We start from the raw sequence: 19,895 nt of genomic DNA on the forward strand, positions 1-19,895 counted from the left end.
ACATTCCACATTGGAATGCCTGGATTCAACTCCCGGCTCTAGCCCCTGATTCCAGATTCCTGCTAATGTGGACCTTGGGAGATAGCAGTGATGGCTCAAGTAATTGGGCTTCTGTCACCCTCTGGGGAGACATGGATTGAATTCCCAGCTCCCAACTTTGCCAAGCCCAACTTCAACCACTGATGGCATTTGGTGAGTGAAAGAGCAGATGGAAGTGTGCTCTTTTTCTCTCTCTGCCTCTCAAATAAATGAATAAAAAATTTAAAAATGAATCCTCATGATATGCTATATGCAGACCCATGCTCAATAATTCTGGTGCTGTAAGTCCAGTCTCATTCCAAAGGCCTACAACCAAGGTAGCATTGTAGATTCCAGTTCAATGGCAGACCAGGGGGTCAGTTCAAAGAGGTGTGAAGAAAGAAATGAGAGAATTCCTCCTTCCTCCATCTCTGTGTTCTGTTTGGACCCAAGTGGATGATGCACACTCACATTGGGGAAGGTCATATACCTTACTAAATCCGCTGATTCAAATGCACACACCTACAGTAATGCTTAATCTGGACTCCTCATGTGCAGTCCTTCTCACAAATAAAATTAATCTTCAAAAGTCTATCCCTTGTCAACTTGACACCCATATATACCTCATTAAATAATACTAATCTCTAAATAAAGACAATAACAAATTCATAATTCACCTAATGTGATAAAACTATAATGCATATAACCAAAAATGAACTACTGCCTTCCCCAGGAGAGGATATAAAATCATTGAGTGATGTTTATTATTCTTGATATCCCATAACTTAAATACTAAGATGTGACTTTAACAATGATAAAATTTACTATAAAGATGGTACCTCTTATGTTACATGACTAGGGAATAAGAGAGAAAAGAAAACAGATAGATGATAGCTAGATAGATGATTTAAATAAATACAGAAATACATTCATAAGAAAATAAGGAGGAAATACTCATGACGACCACAGTCCCTGTTTCTGTAACTGATCACACGGTCATAGATGGTATTTATAACTACCTTCTTCTACCCATTCTCTTAGTACTTTTGTTTTCAGTAGGCACCTTAGCTGGTCATGGTTCTTTACGCAGCAGGATGACCATTTAGCAGTCCTACCCAGATTGGATTTTTATAGTTTTTCATTGAACATAGTCACAGGGTGTGGTAATACTAAGAGACACCCTGGGAGATCTTCTATAGTCTAGATATCCTGTTGTTTTTTTTTTTTTTTAAGATTTATTTATTTATTTGAAAGAGTTACACAGAGAAAGAAGGAGAGACAGAGAAAGAGGTCTTTCATCCAGGAGATTCTTCCAGGTCTCCCACATGGGTGCAGGGGCCCAAGGACTTGCGCCACCTTCTATTGCTTTCTCGGGCCATAGCAGAGAGCTGGATCAGAAGTGGAGCAGCCGGGACTCAAACTGGCACCCATGTAGGATGCCAGCACTGCAGGCAGCAGCTTTACCTGCTATGCCACAGTGCCAGCCCCTAGATATCCTCTTTCTTACCTTCATTGTAGAGCAGTAGTTCAATTTTACCAAGGTGGGCAAGGTAGTCACCCCAGTCAGCACCATAACTCCATTCTTTGCTTATTGATTGAGAGGCAAGAAGAGCCTAAAGTGGTTGGATGACAATTCTAACTTCCAGTTCAATGGAATCATTGTAGTGTCTCCTGGTGGAATCATTTCTCTCTGGAACCAAGACTTCTAGGCTAGCAGAGCATGAAGTTATGGAAAAAGGAAGCAAATTTTTTCTAGTAGGTTCCTATGGATAATAATTAGTGTGACACTTCAATTTTCACCCCTTGAATTATGGTCTCAGGAATCTTGGCTAAAGGAGAAACACCATGTATCGGATGCTGAATCAGAGCGCTTTACAACTTTTTGGAGAACTTTGCTGTATGACTAGTTAGTGTTTTGTTACTACGATGAAATATGAGCAACCATATTTTGAGGAGGGAAAGAAAGGTTTATTTAGCTCCTACATTGGGAGGCTAAAAATCCAAACAACAGGATGTAGGCTTTGGCTTCAGCGAGGGTCCCATCGCAGATGGCAGAGCACATAGAGGAAGGATCACATGGCTAGCTAGGAAGCAAAGAGAGAATTTGGACCCAGACTCGGGTTTTTCTAACAACTCTTTCATGAGAACTACCTTCCTAGGGCATGCGCATGATGACCTAAGGATCTCCCACTAGGGCCTGCAGCCTAAAGGCTCTACCACCCCCCACCATTGTCACCCCAGAAACCAAGCCTTTAATACATGACCCTTGGAGGGACATTTAACACTCAAACCGTAGTACTTGCCCCAGCCCTGCAAGGTGCTGTCTTCTAGCTGACACTGTAACTGCATCTGCAAAAGACTATTCTCCCATTTTATGAAGCCAGCTACTTGACAACAGTGGGGAACATGGCAAGGCCAGTGAATTCCATAAGCACAGCCCATTGCCACACTTGTCTTGTTGTGAAGTGAGTTCCTTGAGGTCAAGTGCACTTCTGAGAAGCAATGCTCTGTCGAATACCATGACAAGAGTTCATTAATTCTGGAAGTCCACAAGTGGTAATTTGGACAGATGCATGACATACAGAAAAGGTAAATATGGATCTGGAATATTTATCCCAGTAAGAAAAAAAAACCCGTCCCTTCCAAGACATAAGTGGTTCAATATAATCAACCTGCTGCCAGGTAGCTGACTGATTACCCTGGGGAGTGATGCCAATTCAGGGAGTCAGTAGTGGCCATAGCAATGTTGGCCTTGGCATGTAGAAATCCATGTTGTCAAGCCCTTGAGTCATCTCTGCCAAGGTTTTTCCCCCACCAAGACTCATGTTGAATTTTGATTGCAAACTACCAGTGTTGGAAGGTGGAGCTTTAAAGAGGGATTAATGTCTATCTCCCGAGATCAAATTAGTTCTTGCAATAGCAGGATGTTATACAGTGTCTAGCCCTCTTAATCTCCTCCTCTTTTCTCCATATGCCTGATTGTCTTTCCTGCTTTTCCACTATACATGAGCAGCACAAGGCCCTCCTCAGAAACGGAGCAGAGTTAGCACCTAATCTTGTATTTTCAGCTTCCAGAGCTGTGAGCTAAATAAGCCTCTTTTCTTCATAAATGACCCAGCCTCCAGTATTCTGTTAATGCAACAGAAAATGGACAACATCCATCCCTGCCATCATGACCAGTTATTCATGAGCTCACTGGGCAGTGGCAGGAGTGGCTTTGGAAAGAGGTGGACTTATATCCACAGAATTCGGATCATCCTATCCATTGATTTTTTAAATGAAGATTTATTTTATTTATTTGAAAGAGTTACAGAGAGAGGGAGAGACAGGGAGAGAGAGAGAGAGAGAGAGAGAATCTTCCATCTGCTGGTTCACCCCCCAGATGGTCACAATGGCCTGGCTGGGCTAGGCTGAAGCCAGGAGCCAGGAGCTTCATCCAGGTCTACCCTGTGAGTGGCAGGGGCCCAGACACTTGGGCCATCTTCTGCTGCTTTTCCCAGGCCACTAGCAGGGAGCTAGATTGCAAGTGGAGCAGCCAGGACACAAACTGATGCCCATATTGGGTGCAGTGTTGCAGGCAGTAGAAATACCTGCTACACCACAATGCTGGCCCCATCCATTGATTACTAAAATCCTCCTCTGCTGAGGTCATTCTTTGATAACTATTCATATAGGACACAATAGTTTCACATGTTTTTCTCATTCAGCGAGGTCTATCAATATCCCTCCTCATCACATTTCCTTGTCACCAATTTTCCAATCATGTCTCTGATCATCCAGCCAAACCTCAGGCCAAAGCCCAAGAATTAGCATATAATCATATGTCTGATCATTTCTGCTTTCAAGCAAAGTCCACGGCCAGGTACATGGGGAAGTTCTTACAAAGATCTGCTCACTGGGAAGATTTTCCTTCCCCGTTGTCTTTCAGGGATGTCCCAGAGGGGGCTGTAGTGCTGCAGCGGCCTACTTTCAAGTGGTGCCTGCATATCATGCAGAGCCAACTGTAAGCCAAACTGACTGTGCTCTCCCTCTGTGAACTAATTGTAGTGAATCCCCACGATGCCATCAGATACAGGCTGGGAGAGAGAAGACAATGTAGCTGGAGAAGGAACCATGGGTATTCTGAGCCCTTTTTCATGTAGTTTCCTTAGGCCTGTGGGCCTGATTTGGCCTGATCCTGTATAGCCCACTTCCATTTGATGATGGCGTGCTGGAGGCAACACCCAACTTTGTGGCTCGCTGGGTCAGATAACACTCAGTTCACGATGGGCAGCTTCGGGTCTCATGTTAACTTGGTGCCCCCTGGTTAAGCATTCAGCCTCCACTAAGGCCCAGTAGCAGGTAAGGAGAGAAAGAGACACAGAGGTCTTCCATCCACTGGTTCACTCCCCAAATGGCTGTCACACCCAGAGCTGGGCCTATCCAAAACCAGGAGCCTGGAACTTCTTCTGGGTCTCCCACATGGGTGCAGGGGCCCAAGCACTTGGGCCATCTTCTGCTGCTTTCCCAGGCACATTAGCAGTAAGCTGGATCAGAAATAGAGCAGCTGGAACTTGAACTGGCACCCATATGGGATGCTGGCACTGCAGATGGCGGCTTTATCCACCATGCCACAGCACCAGCTCCTGTATTAATCTTTTTTAAAAAGTGTTTGCTAAAATTTACCAGTGAAAGTAATTGGTCCTGAGCTTTCATTTTGGGGAAGGTTTTTGGTTACTGATTCAGTGCCCTTATGAGTTATGAGTATATTTAGATTTTCCATGTCTTTTATAATTCATCCATGATAAATTGTGTGTTTCAGGGCTGGTGCTATGGAGTAGCAGGTTAAGCCTCTGCCTGCGGTGCCAGCATCCCATATGGGCGCCGGTTCATGTCCTAGCTGCCCCTCTTCCAATCTAGCTCCCTGCTGATAGCCTGGGAAAAATCAGTGGAATATGGCCCAAGTGCTTGGGCCCCTGCACCCACGTAGGAGACCCGGAAGAAGCACTTGGCTCCTGGCTTCGGATCAGCTCAGCTCTGGCTGTTGCGGCTATTTGGGGAGTGAACCAGTGGATGGAAGACCTCTGTGTCTCTCCTTCTCTCTGTCTGCAACTCTGCTTCGCAAATAAATATATAAATCTTAAAAAAAAGATTGCATATTTCTCGGAATTTTCCAATTTAGGACTTGAACCGGTGCACACATTGGATGCCAGTGCCATAGTCCATGGCTTTAACCTGCTCTGCCACAGTACTGGCCCTGGAAATTTCTAATTTTTTCTAACTTATCCAATTTGTAAGCCTACAAATGTCCAGAGTACTCTCTTGTAATGCTTTTTATTTCTGTAAAGTAAATAATAATGTCCACCTTTCATTTATGATTTCAGTTGTATTCTTCCCTTTTTTTCCTAGTCAGTCCTGCTAAAGATTTGTCAATTGTGTTGATCTTTTAAAAAAACAACTCTTAGTTTTGTTGGTGGTTTGTGATGTGTTTATGTTCTTTATTTTATTTATCTCTACTGTAACCTTTATTATTTGCTTATTTCTGCTGTATTTGAGTATAGTTTGTTCTTTCTCTAGTTTCTTAAGATAAAGGTCACATTGTTTGAGATCTTTCATCCTTCTTGTGAAATGATAGATATAAATTCTCATATTTTACTCCTACTTTCGATATGTTGTATTTTTATTAGTATTTCAGGATTATTTATTTATTCATTTATTTGAAGGAGAGAGAGAGAGAGAGAAAGAGAGAGAGAGAGAGAGAGAGAGATCTTTCATCCACTGGGTCACTCCCCAAATACCCACAACAGCCAGGGCTGGGACAGGCTAAAGCCTGAAAGTCCATCTAAGTCTCCCACATAGGTGGTAGTGACCCAACTACTTGCACCACCATCCACTACCTTCCCAGGTGCATTAACTGGAAGCTGTATTGGAAGCAGGGGAGCTGTAACTTGAACCAATACTCTGATATGGGACATCCCAAGTGGTAACTTCATTTGCTGTACCCCAATGCCCACCCCCCTTACCCAATTTTTAAATCATTTATCTTTAATCATGAAGTTGTAATTATTCTGTATATATTCTGGATAAAAAATAGAATTTTCTTCCATTCTGCAGGCTGTCTTCATTTTAAAAGATTTATTTATTTTCATTTTATTAGGAAGCAGAGAGACAAAGGACAGATGAAGAGATATCTTCCATCCACTGGTTTACTTCCTAAATGCCAACAGCCAGGGCTGGGTCAGGCCAAATCCAGGAGCCTGGAACCGTATCCAGGTCTCCTGTGTGGATGGCATGGACCCAAGTACTTGAGCCACAATACGCTGTCTCCCAGGGTGCACATCCAGGAAGCTGCATTGGAAGTGGAGTAACCAGGATTCAAACCCAAGCACTCCAATATGGAATGTAGGCATCCCAAGTGATGACTTAGCCACTGAACCAAATGCCCACCCTGTCTTCATTTTATTGGAGGTATTCTTTCATATGCTTATGCTCTTGACATCCTATATAGAAAACTTTTGCCTAATGCAATATGAAAATATACATCTATATTCTAGTCTAAGATTTTTCTTACATTTAGTTCTTTGACCCATTTTGAAGTAATTTTTAAGATACTGTTAGGTAGGAGTCCAAAATCATTCTTTTGCATGTAGATATACAGTTGTCCAAGTAGCATTTGTAGAAATTCTATTCTTTCATCACCATTTCTCTTTGCATCATTGTCAAGCTATTCAGTTTCTGACTGAAAGACCAAAGTGGTCACCACAGGATTCCAATTAGCATAACAAAGACCTGGAGAACTTCTGCTGACCCTAGCCTTTCTTCTTCTTTTTTTTCTAATTCCTTGAAGGTGAAGATTAGGTTGAGATCTTTCTTCTTTTTTAATATATGTGTTTATTACTATAAATTTCACTCTTAGTACTGTTTTTGCTGCATCCCATAAGTTTTGGTATGTCTTTCTGCATTTTTGTTTGTCCTAAGATTATTTCAAATTTCCCTTTGATTCTTTGACCATTTTTTATTCAGGAGCGTGTTGTTTAACTTGCACATAATGTGAATTTTCCAGTTTTCCTCCTGCTATTGATTTCTGATTTCATACTGTTATAATAAGAAAAGATACTTAACATGACTTCAGTTTTCTTAAATTTGTTAAGACTTGTGTTGTGACCCAACATATTATCATGGAGAATATTTCATGAGCACTTGATAAGAATATGTATTCTGCTACTGTTAGATGGGATGTTCTGTATATGTCTCTTTGGTCTATTTGGTGTAAAATGTAGTTCAAGTACAGTGTTTCCTTATTGATTTTCTTTTTTAAAAAATATTTATTTATTTATTTGAAAGTCAGACTTACACAGAGAGAAGGAGAGGCAGAGAGAGAGAGAGAGGGAGAGAGAAAGAGAGAGAGAGAGAGAGAGGTCTTCCATCCGATGGTTCACTCCCCAGTTGGCTGCAACAGCCAGAGCTGTGCCAATCTGAAGCCAGGAGCCAGGAGCTTCTTCTGGGTCCCCCACACGGGTGCAGGGGCCTAAGGACTTGGGTCATCTTCTACTGCTTTCCCAGACCATAGCAGAGAGCTGGATTGGAAGAGGAGCAGCCAGGACTAGAACTGGCGCCCATATGGGATGCCGGCGCTTCAGGCCAGGGCGTTAACCCGCTGCACCACAGCACCGGCCCCTCCTTGTTGATTTTCTATTGCGATTAACTAGCCATTGTTGAAAGTGCCATATTGAAGCCCTCTAATATTGTATTTCTAGGTATTTCTCCCTTGAGTTCTATCAATGTTTGTTTTACATATTTAGATGTTCTTATATTTCATACACATATTTTCACTGTCATATTATCCCAATTAATTGACCCTTTTATCATGATGTAATGTCCATCTTTGTCTCTTGTGACAGTTTTCGAGTTAAAGTCCATTTTGTTGTTTCAGATAAGTAGCTGCCAATTCTGCTGTTTTCGTAGCCTTTTCATTTTCAGCCTCTGTGTCCTTAAAGTACACGTGAGTCTCTTGAAGACAGTACATAGTTGAGTCCTGTTTTTCAGTCCTTTTAGCCTTGTATGTCTTTTTATGGTAAAGCTTAATAAGTTTAAATTTAAAGTAATTATTGACAGGAAAGGACTTAGCATTGGATTTTAAAAATTGTGGGTTTTTTAGATTTATTTTTTATTTATTGAAAGGCGGAGTTACAGAGAGAGGAGAAGAGACAGCGAGAGAGAAAGATCTTCCATCTGATGGTTTACGCCCCAAATGTCCACAGTGGCAAAGGCTGGGCCATCCAGAAGTGAGGGAACCAGAGCTTCTCTGTCTCCCAAGTGAGTGCAGGGGCCCAAGGACTTGGACCATCTTCAGCTTCTTTCTCAGGTGCATAAATAGGGAGCTCGATAGGAAGTAGACCATCTGAGTCTTGAACTAGAGCACACATGGAATGCCAGCATCAGAGGTGGAGGCTTTACCTGCCCCGCCACAATGCCAATCCCTTAAAAATTGTTTTCTGGGGCTGGCACTGTGGCGTAGAAGGTTAAGCTGCCACCTACAGTTCTGGCATCCCATATTGGCGCTGGATCAAGTCCCAGATGTTTCACTTCTATGCTAGCTCACTGCTAATGCACCTGGAAAAGCAGTGGAAGATGGCACAAGTGCTTGGGTCCCTGCACTTACGTGGGAGACCTGGAAGAAGCTCCTGGCTCCTGGCTCCTAGCTTTGACCCAGCCAAGACTTGGCAGTTGTGGCCATTTGGGAAGTGAACCAGCAGATGGGAGATCCCTCTCTCTGTCTTTTTCTCCATCTCTGTAACTCTGCCTTTCAAATAAATAAATAATTTTAAAAAATTGTTTTCTGGCTTTTATGTAAATCTCATGTCCTTGTCTTCCACTCTTGCTGTCTTCTTTTGTGATCTGATGCTCTTTAGTGATATATTTTATATCCTTTATCTTTTGTGTATCTATGATAGGATTTTCTGTGTTACTGCCATGAGGCTTACATGCAACATCATTTATTTATGTAATTGTTTCTTTTATTTGAGAAAGAGGGAGACAGAGAGAGAAAGAAAATATTCCTGTTTGCTGGTTCACTCCTAAAATACCTACAACAGGTAGGGCTGGGCTAGGCTTAAACCAGGAAATGGGAGCTCAGTCCAGGTCCCTATGTGGGTAACAGAAAACAAAGCACTTGAGCCATCTCTGCTCCTTCCCATAGCCTTTTAGCAGGAAGCTGGCATCAGATTTTGGAGGCTGGCATAAAACCCAGGTATTCACATTTATCCTGGCGGTTAAGATAGTTCTTGGGACACTTGCATCCCATTTCAGAGTGCCTTGGGTTTGAGTCCCAGGTCCACTTCTGATTCCAGCTTCCTGCTGATGTGCATCCTGGGAGGCATGGGATGATGGCTCATGTACTTAAGTCTTTGCTACCCATATGGGAGACATTGATTGAGTTCCTAGCTGCGGGCTTCAAATCTGCCCAGCATCAAGTTTTGCAGGAATTTGAGGAGTGAGCTAATGGGTGGATGATCTCTCTCCATCTACTAAGCTTCTGTTTCACTTATTATTGGTCTTCATTTAAAATAAAATGAAAGTAGATAAATTAAAAAAAATTTTAAGCCCAGGTACTCAGTTGTGGGATGTGGGCTTCTTAACCACTAGGCTAAATGCTTGCCCCAAATACCACATATTTTTAACAGCCTGTTCTAAGCTGATAATAACTTCACTTCTATGACATACAAAAACTCTTCATGTTTGCCTCCCCCATACATATTTTATGTTTTTGATGTTACAATTTACATTGTTTTATATTATGCATCCATTAACAAATTATTATAACTACATAATATAGCAACATATATGCCTACATTCTGTAGCAACATACAGTTGAGAATGGCAGTGCCCAAGTTTTTTAAAAAAATTTTTTGGTTTTTCTTTAGGCCAAGTTTTTTTTTAAGATTTTATTTATTTATTTGCGAGGTAGAATTATAGACAGACAGACAGACATACACACACACACAGAGAAAGAGAGAGAGAGAGAGAGAGAGAGAGAGAGAGATCTTCCAGCTGCTGGTTCACTCCCCAAATGGCCGCAATGGCCGGAGCTGGGCCAATATGAAGCCAGAAGCCAGGAGCTTCTTCTGAGTCTCCCATGCGAGTACAGGGGCCCAAGCACTTGGGTCACCTTCCACTGGTTTCCCAGGCCACAAACAGGGAGCTGGATTGGACGAGGAGCAGCCAGGACTTGAACCAGTGCCCATATGGGATTTTGGTGCCACAGGCAGAGGCTTAGCCCACTGTGCCAAAGCACTGGCCCCTAGGCCAAGTTTTAATAATATTATTTTAATAATTGATCTATTACTTTCTTCAGAAACTTGTACAATATGTTTTTGTTTTCCACTTTCTGTTTTCTGTTCCATTTTTCAAAGACTGGTTTATTTATTTGAAAGACAGAGTTAGAAAGACACACACAGAGAAGCGATAGATCTTTCATCCACTGGTTCACTCTCCAGATGGCTACAACAGCTGGGGCTGGGCCAGGCAGAAGCCAGGAGTCAGGAGCTTCTTCTGGATCTCCCACATAGGTAGCAGGGTCCTGAGCACTTGGGCCATCTTCTACTGCTTTTCCCAGGTCGTTAGCAGGGAGCTGGATCAGAAGTGGAGCAAGCAGGACATGAAGTGGTGCGCATATGAGATGCTGGTGTTACAGGCAGTGGCTTTACCTGTTATGCCACAGTACTGGCTCCTTCTGTTCCATATTTTATCCAAAATTATCCAAACATGTAGGTTTATCTGGAAAGAAATCACCCCTCACAGCTAGGCTGTGGGTTTGTGATTATGGTGTTTGTTTTTACAGTGAAATAGGATAAAGTGAGTTCTTGGGTCTCTATGTAATGATTTTGCAAATCATTTTGCCATTCGGTAAAAAAATTCTTCTTTCACTTATTTTGAATTCTACTAGGCTTTCTGCCAACTCAGTAACAATTATGTTACATATTAATCTTATCATATGAAAGAATCTTGCTTATGGTACATTATGAACAATGTAGTAAGTGAATGAATGATGTGTTTTTCTTGTTTGTTTTATGTGGAGGGTACAGAATCATAAGTAAATATTTTATATCATGACTCAGCAAACAATAAATTAGATCCATCATCATTTCAACAGCAAGTCAGATGCCAGAATGCAGATTAACAGTGGCATGATGGGAGCTTTTAGAAACATAGGTCATCTTTGTTCCTAGCCATGGGCATGGTATGTAAGAGTGAGAGTTAGAGCATAGGAAGTAGGAAGTAGCAGAATTTCCTGTACTCAATCTCTATTTCTTCCTCTGAGCAATTAATCTCCCCTTAATGACAATTCTTGAATGAAGTCTTCTTACTATTATAGATGGAATCTGTATCTTCAATATTTCTTTTCCTTATAAGTTTTTAATTATAAAAAGAGAACAAATTTCATATATACAACTTTAAGAACATAATGTTACTACCTACCTCCCCTTACTTTTACCTTACATCCTTTTCTTATTTTTTTTAATTTTTACAATGACAGAGGATTCCAAAATGACTGAATAGGGAAAAGATGAGCTGCTTTTGACCAGGAAAAATAGCAGAAGAAAGGCAGAGGAAGTGCATCCCAGGGGAGAGTTGGAGAGAGGTTTGCAGTGGAAATTCTACAGAAGGAAGAAGGATACCGTGGAACAGTGTGGAAGGTGCAGACATGCAGCAGTGAGTGGGGACACCACAGATAACTCCTGCAGCCCAGAGCTGGAGAGGATATCAGCATTTGAGAATCAGGTAAGTGCAGACTGTGGCAGCCCATGCCACTCTTTATATTGCATGAGGGAGAACCACGTGGACCACATTGACTTTGAGTCCAGCCTGGAACCCTAGCAGGTGCAGAGTACCCACATAATCCAGTAAAAGAAAAGTATGTTTCTTTCTCTCCATCTCCACAAGGGCACAAAGAACCAGTAGGGGAGGGAGGCGCCATATTGACACTAGTAGAGGCTATGATGGTTCTCATGCACCTGTGTGACCAGGGGATATTACCAGAGGGAAAAATCCATGTTCCCCCCTGACTTTGAGTCTGGCTGGGAGGATTGACAGGGGCCTGGGCACCCAAGTAGAACTGTGAGGTGCCACAATCCTCTAAGGCTATCACTGACTCTGAGACTCAAACTGCCAAGCAGAGCACCCACAGGGGGCTGGCTCGAGGAATGTCTCTGCTCTCTCCGTGGATGTGGCAGGCTCACAGGGCTGAGCAGATACTCTGCACCCTGTGAGTGTGGGCACCTTGTACACTGTGACTGTGGGAATCCTGTGACTGCACAATAAAATGCAGAGTATTGCTGGGTCTCTGGGTAATCACTGTGTCTGGCAACAGAGGCTCAGCGCTCCCTGACAGCCTGGGGTGCATCACTGCAGAGGGCTCCTTGCTCACCCTGAGGACCACAAGGATCTTTTGTGTGGTACATGCACGAGTGTGGATGGGGATCACACCCACTGTGAGCTAACCATGGTCATTGATCACCTTGGAAGATACAAGGTGAGGTTGTGATTATAGCAATAGGCATGATCATGCCCTCTCACTGGCTGACAATAGAGGAGAGGAGATCTACCATGACCAATTGTGGTGTTACACTGTATTCTCGACCCACCCTGGAGCGCTGACCACACCCAGCATATGCCTCTGGGTATTCATTGAAAGCAGACACTCCACTAAGCCACAGAGGAATAGTTCAAAGATAAAAGCCATCAGAGTAAAAACCAAGAAGTATCTCCACAAATGCATAAAAATAAACACAGAAATACAAGAAACAAGAGCAAGGAAGACAACATGACTCCCCCAAAAGAACAAAAAACACTGGAATATTAGAATGTGAAGGAAAAGAAATTAATGAAATGCCTGAAAAGGAATTCAAAAGATTAATCAGAGGCAATGAGAAGCAAATTCATGAGCAAAAGAAATCCATACATGACATGGAAGAGAAATTTTCCCATGAAATTGAAATTTAGAGGAGAAAGAATTCACTATGTCAAATAAAATATATAGTGGAAAGCCCTGAAAATAGACTTGATAAGGGAGAAGAAGGAATATCTGAGCTAGAAGGCAAATCTTCAGAAATAATTACACCAAAAAAAAAAAAAAGAATAAGAAATCAGAAAAGTTAAAAACAGTGTCTGAGATTTATGGGATATTATCAAATGGGTCACAGGAGTTCCTGAAGGTGTGGAAAGAGAGAATGGATTAGAAGGCCAATTCAGTGAAATAATAAAAGAAAACTTCCCTAATTTGGAGAAAAAAAAGTGACATCCAAATACAGGAAGCACATAGAACTCTTAATAGACATGACCAGAAAAAATATTCACCACCACACATTGTAGTCAAACTTTCAACAGTAAAACATAAAGAAAAGATTATAAAATGTACATGAGAGAAATACCAGATTACCTTCATAGGCTCTGCAATTAGAATGGTTGCTTATTTTTCTTCTTCTTCTTCTTTTTTTTTTTGGCAGGGAGAGTTAGACAGTGAGAGAGAGACAGAGAGAACGATCTTCCTTTTTCTGGTTCACCCCCAAAATGGCCGCTACGGCTGGCGCACTGCGCTGATCCAAAGCCAGGAGCCAGGTGCTTCCTCCTGGTCTCCCATGCGGGTGCAGGGCCCAAGCACTTAGGCTATCCTCCACTGCACTCACGGGCCACAGCAGAGAGCTGGACAGGAAGAGGAGCAACCGGGACAGAACTGGTGCCCCAACCAGGACTAGAACCTGGAGTACCAGCGCCACAGGTGGAGGATTAGCCTAGTAAGCCGCGGCGCTAGCCCATCAGAAACCCTATAGGCTAGGAAATAATGGAGAGACAGGTAACAAGTCTTAAAAGAAAAAAAAACTGTCAACCCAGAATACTATACCCTGCAAAGTTCTCATTTATGAATCAAGGAGAAATAGGGGATTCCAATTCAATCCCATCAAGGTGGCATGTACCAATGCCATCTCACTAGTCCCAGTGGTCAATTTCTGCTCACAATTGATCATAATGATAGGACTAAGAGCCAAAGGGAGCACATAAACAAAACTAGTGTCTGCAAATACTAGCTGATAGAATAAAAAAGGGAGAGAACGATCCAACATGGGAAGCGAGATACACAGCAGACCCATAGAATGGCAGATGTCCTAAACAGCACTCTGGCCTCAGAATCAGCCCTTAAGGCATGTGGATCTGGCTGAAAAGCCCATGAGAGTATTACAGGCATGGAAAGCCAAAACACTCTGGCAAAAAAAAAAAAAAAAAAAAACAAACCTACATGAAAGATCTCCGTGAGTGGGATCCCAGTGAAAAGAACAGGTCATCAAAGAAGGAGGTACCTTTCTCTGAAGGGAGGAGAGAACTTCCACTTTGACTACAACCTTGTCTAAATATGATCAGAGCTGGTGAACTCAAAAGGCTTCCATAGCCTTGGTGACTCATGACAAGAGCCTAGGGTGATTACTGATGCCATAAACAAGAGAGTCAATTTGTTAAGTCAACAACAGGAGTCACTGTGCACTTACTCCTCATGTAGGATCTCTGTCATTAATGTGCTTTACATTGTGATTTAATGCTATAACGAGTACTCAAACAGTATTTTTCACTTTGTGTTTCTATGTGGGTGCAAACTGTTGAAATCTTTACTTAATATATACTAAACTGATCTTCTGTATATAAAGAGAATTGAAAATGAATCTTGATGTGAATGGAAGGGGGGAGGGAGAGGGAAAGGGGAGGGTTGCAGGTGGGAGGGAAGTTGTGGGGGGAAGCCATTGTAATCCATAAGCTGTACTTTGGAAATTTATATTCTTTAAATAAAAGTTAAAAAAAAAAGACTTTCCATAACAAACAGAAATTCAAAGAATTTCCTACCACTCATCCAGCCTTACAAATGATGCCTAAGGATATGCTACACATAGATACATAGAAAGATAGTCATCATAATAAAAGACTGTGAAGGCAGAATATCTTCTAGTAAAATACAAAGAAAATCCAAAGTAAACAAGACCCATCTATTTGCTGCCTACAAGAAACACACCTCACCAACAAAGATACACATAGACTGAAAGTAAAAGAATGGAACAAGATATTCCAGGCCAACAGAATGCAAAAATTAGCTGGTGTAGCCATCTTAATATTAGACAAAATAGACTTTAACACAAAAACTGTTAAAAGAGACAAAGAAGGGCATTATGCAATGACTAAGCAATCAACTCAACAGGAAGATGTGACTATAATAAATTTATATGCATCCAATGTCAGGGTGCCTGGCTATTTAAAACAAATGTTAATTGATCTAAAGGGAGGCATTGACTCTATTACAATAGTAATGGGGTACTGGACTTTAGTACTCCACTTTCAACAATAGACAGATAACTTGACAGAAAGCAACAAAGAAGCAGCAGAGCTAACTTACACTCTGGAAGAAATAGACCTAACTGATACCTATAGAACATTTTATCCCACAGTTGAAGAATGCACATTCTTTTCATCCATGCATGGAACTTTCTCTAGGACAGATTATATTCTAGGCCATAAAGCAAGTCTCAGCAAATTAAAAAAAATTGAAATCATATCATGTATCTTTGCTGACCACAATGGAATGAAGCTGGAAATTAGGAACTTATGAATCTCTAGAAAACATGCAAATGCATGGAGACTAAACAACACACTCCTGAATGACCAGTGGATCATAGAAGAAATCAAAAGAGAAATGGAAAAAAATCCTGAAATGAATGAAAATGACAATACAACATATCAAAAGGCATGGGATGACTGGCACTGTGGTACAGTGGGTAACACCACCACCTATAGTGCCAACATCCCATATGGGTGCTGGTTCAAGTCCTAGATGCTCCATTTCCTATCCATCTCTCTGCTATGGCCTGGGAAATCAATAGAAGATGGCCCAAGGGCTTGGGCCCCTGAACCCACATAGCAGACATGGAAGAGGCTCTTGGCTCCAGGTTTTGGATTGGACAAGCTCCAGCCGTTGCAGCCCTCTGGGGAGTAAACCAGTGGATGGAATATCTCTCTCTTTCTCTCTCTGCCTCTGCCTCTCTGTAATTCTGCCTTTCAAACAAATAAATAAATATTTTTTTTTTAAAAAAAGTATGGGATAGAGCAAAAGCAGTTTTAAGAGGGAAGTATACAGCAATTAGTGCATACATCAAGAAATTGGAAATGCGTATAATAAATGAGCTATCAGTGCATCTCAAGGATGTAGATAAAAAAATCACAAACGAAACCCAAAATTAGTAGGAGGATATAAACCATTAAAATTAGAGAAAAATAAACAAAATTGAAACAAAAAATACAAAAGATTAGTGAAACAAAGAGCTATTTAAAAAAAAATAAACAAAATTGCTGCACCATTGACCCAACTGCCAAAAAAGAAGAGGTAGAAGATCCAACCCAATAAAATCAGAGATGAAAAAGGAGATGTAAAAATGGATAGCACAGAAATAGAAAAAATCATCAGGAATTACTACAAACAGATATATGCCAACAAAATGGAAAATCTAGAATAAATGGGGAGATTCCTAGAAACATACAATCTACAATGCAGTCATGAAGACGTAGGAAACCTAAGCAAACCAATAACCAAGATGGAGACTGAGTCAGTAATAAAGACCCTCCCAACAAAGAAAAGCCCAGGATCAATAGCTTCACTGCTGAATTCTATCAGATTTTTATTAAAAAATTATTTATTTTTAAAAATATATATTAATTTATTGGGAAAGCAGACTTACAGAGAGGCAGAGGCAGAGAGAGAGAGAGAGAAAGGGAGACAGAGAGGTCTTCCATCTGCTGGTTCACTCCTGAGATGGCTGCAATGGCAGAAGCTGCACCTATCCGAAGCCAGGAGCCAGGAGCTTCTTTCTGGACTCCCACGTGGGTGCAGGGGCCCAAGCTTTTGGGCCATCTTCTACTGCTTCCCCAGGCCATACCAGAGAGCTGGATCAGAAGTAGAGCAACCAGGACTCAAACCAGTGTCCATATGGGATGCTGGCACTGCAGGTGGCAGCTTTAATCGCTGCACTGGAGCAATTTATTTATTTGAAAGGCAGAGTGACAGAGAAAGAGGGAGAGCCAGAGAGAGAGAGAAATATTCTATCCACTGTTTCACTCTCCAAATGGGCACAATAGCTGCAGCTGAACTGATCCAAAGCCAGGAGCCAGGAGCTTCTTCTGGGTCTCCCACATGGGTGCAGGGGCTCAAGTACTTGGGCCATCCTCCACTGCTTTCCCAGGCACATCAAAAAGGAGATGGATTGAAACCAGTGTCCTTCTGCTATGTCACAGCACCAGCCATTTTATCAGACTATTAAAGAACTAATTCTAATTCTTCTCAAAGTATTCAAAACAACTGAAAGGGAGAGAATCCTCCAAACTCTTACTATGAGGCCAGTTTCACCTCAATTCCAAAACCAGAAAAAGATATAACAAAGAAAGAGAACTACAGACCAATATCACTGATGAACATAGATGCAAAAATCCTCAACAAAATACTAGCTAATTGAATCCAACAACACATCAGAAAGATCATTCACCCAGACCAAGTAGGATTCAACATATGGAAATTAATAAATGTGATACATCACATTAAAAAATTGAAGAATAAAAACCATATGATTGAGCCGGCGCCACAGCTCACTAGGCTACTCCTCTGCCTTGTGGTGCTGGCACACTGGGTTCTAGTCCCGGTTGGGGCGCCGGATTCTGTCCTGGTTGCCCCTCTTCCAGGCCAGCTCTCTGCTATGGCCCGGGAGTGCAGTGGAAGATGGCCCACGTGCTTGGGCCCTGCACCCCATGGGAGACCAGGAGAAGCACCTGGCTCCTGCCATTGGATCAGCGCGGTGCGCCGGCCACAGCGCGCTGGCTGCGGCGGCCATTGGAGGGTGAACCAACAGCAAAGGAAGACCTTTCTCTCTCTCTCTCTCTCTCTCTCTCTCACTGTCCACTCTGCCTGTCAAAAAAAATATGATTATCTCAATAGATGCAGAGTAAGCATTTGATAAAATGCAACATCCTTTCATGATAAAAACCTTAAGCAAATTGGTTATAGAAGGAACACAATCAAGGTAATTTATGACAAACCCATGACCAGCATCTTATTGAATGGGGAAAAGTTGGAAGGAAGCATTTTCACTAAGCTCCAAACCAGACAAAAATGCCCATTTTCACCATTGCTACTCAATATAGTCCTAGAGCCATTAGGAAAAAAAAAAAAAAAAAAAAAGAAAGAAAGAAAGAAAGAAAGAAAGAAAGAAAGAAATAGAAGGGATACAAATTGAAAAGGAAAAAGCCAAATTATTCCTGTTTGCAAATGGCACAGTCCTAAATATAGGGGAGCCAAAAGATTCTGCTAAGAGACTATTGGAATTAATAAGAGAGTTTGTAAAGTTGCAGGATATAAAATTAACACACAAAAATGAATAGCCTTTGTATATACAAACAATGCCATGTCTGAGAAAGAACTTGTAAAATCAGTATCACTCACAATAACTATAAAAATAATTAAGTGCCTTGGAATACATTTAACCAAGGATGTGAAAGATATATACAATGAAAATTACATAATATTAAAAAAATAAATAGAAAACACAAAAATGGAAAAATCTTCCATATTTGTGGATTGGAAGAATGAATATCATCAAAATGCCCATACTACCCAAAGCAATTTTTTGATGCAATGCAATCCCAATCAAAATAAAAATTACATTCTTCTCAGATCTAGAAAAAAATGATGCTACAACTCATATGGAAACACAAGAGACTCTGAATAGCTAAAGCAATCTTTTTTTTTTTTGACAGGCAGAGTGGACAGTGAGAGAGAGAGAGAGAGAGAAAGAAAGGCCTTCCTTTGCCATTGATTCACCCTCCAATGGCCGCCGCGGCTGGCACACCTTGCTGATCCGATGGCAGGAGCCAGGTACTTCTCCTGGTCTCCCATGGGGTGCAGGGCCCAAGCACGTGGGCCATCTTCCACTGCACTCCCGAGCCATAGCAGAGAGCTGGCCTGGAAGAGGGGCAACCAGGACAGAATCCAGCGCCCCGACTGGGACTAGAACCTCGTGTGCCGGCGCCGCAAGGCGGAGGAGTAGCCTAGTGAGCCGCGGCGCTGACCCCTAAAGCAATCTTAAACAACAAAAATGAAGCCAGGGCATCACAATACCAGATTTTAAGACCTACTACAGGGTAGTTGTAATAAAAAAGCCTGGTACTGTCACAAAAATAGACATGTAGAGAAATGGAACAGAATAGAAACTCCAAAAATCAATCCACACTTTAACAGCCAACTGTTCTTTAATAAAGGAACTAAAATCAATTCCTGGAAAAAGAACAGTCTCTTTAACAAATGTTCTTGGAAAACTGGATCTTCACTTGCAGAAGTATGAAACAAGATCCATACCTTACACCTTGTACAAAAATCAACTCAAAGTGGATCAAGGATCTAAATCTATTACCTGATACCATCAAATTACTAGAGGAGAACATTGGAGAAACTCTGTAAGACATTGGCATAGGCAAAAACTTCTTGGAAAAGACCCAGAAGCACAGGTAATAAAAGTAAAAATAGACAAATGGGATTACATCAAGATAAGAAGGTTCTGCACTACAAAGGAAACACTCAGCCAAGTGAAGGGGCAATTGACAAAATGGTGGAAAATATCTGTAAACTATGCAACTGATAAGGAATTAATATCCAGAATCTATAAAGAGCTCAAGAAACTCAACAACAATAAAACTAACAATCCAGTTAAAAAAATGGGCAAAGAACTTGAACAGATAATTTTCAAAATATGAAACTCAGATGTCCAATAGACACATGAAAAATTCTCAAGATCAGCCATCAGGGAAATACAAATAAAAGCATA

The 19,895-nt window shown here is 41.5% G+C and overlaps 1 pseudogene; it reads left to right on the top strand.

The window, feature by feature from the left end:
* Window positions 1–19,895, top strand: part of LOC127484906 (transmembrane emp24 domain-containing protein 4 pseudogene) — a 67,686-nt pseudogene that overhangs the window by 31,662 nt on the left and 16,129 nt on the right.

Source organism: Oryctolagus cuniculus, chromosome X, assembly GCF_964237555.1.
Source record: "Oryctolagus cuniculus chromosome X, mOryCun1.1, whole genome shotgun sequence".
NCBI lineage: Eukaryota > Metazoa > Chordata > Mammalia > Lagomorpha > Leporidae > Oryctolagus > Oryctolagus cuniculus.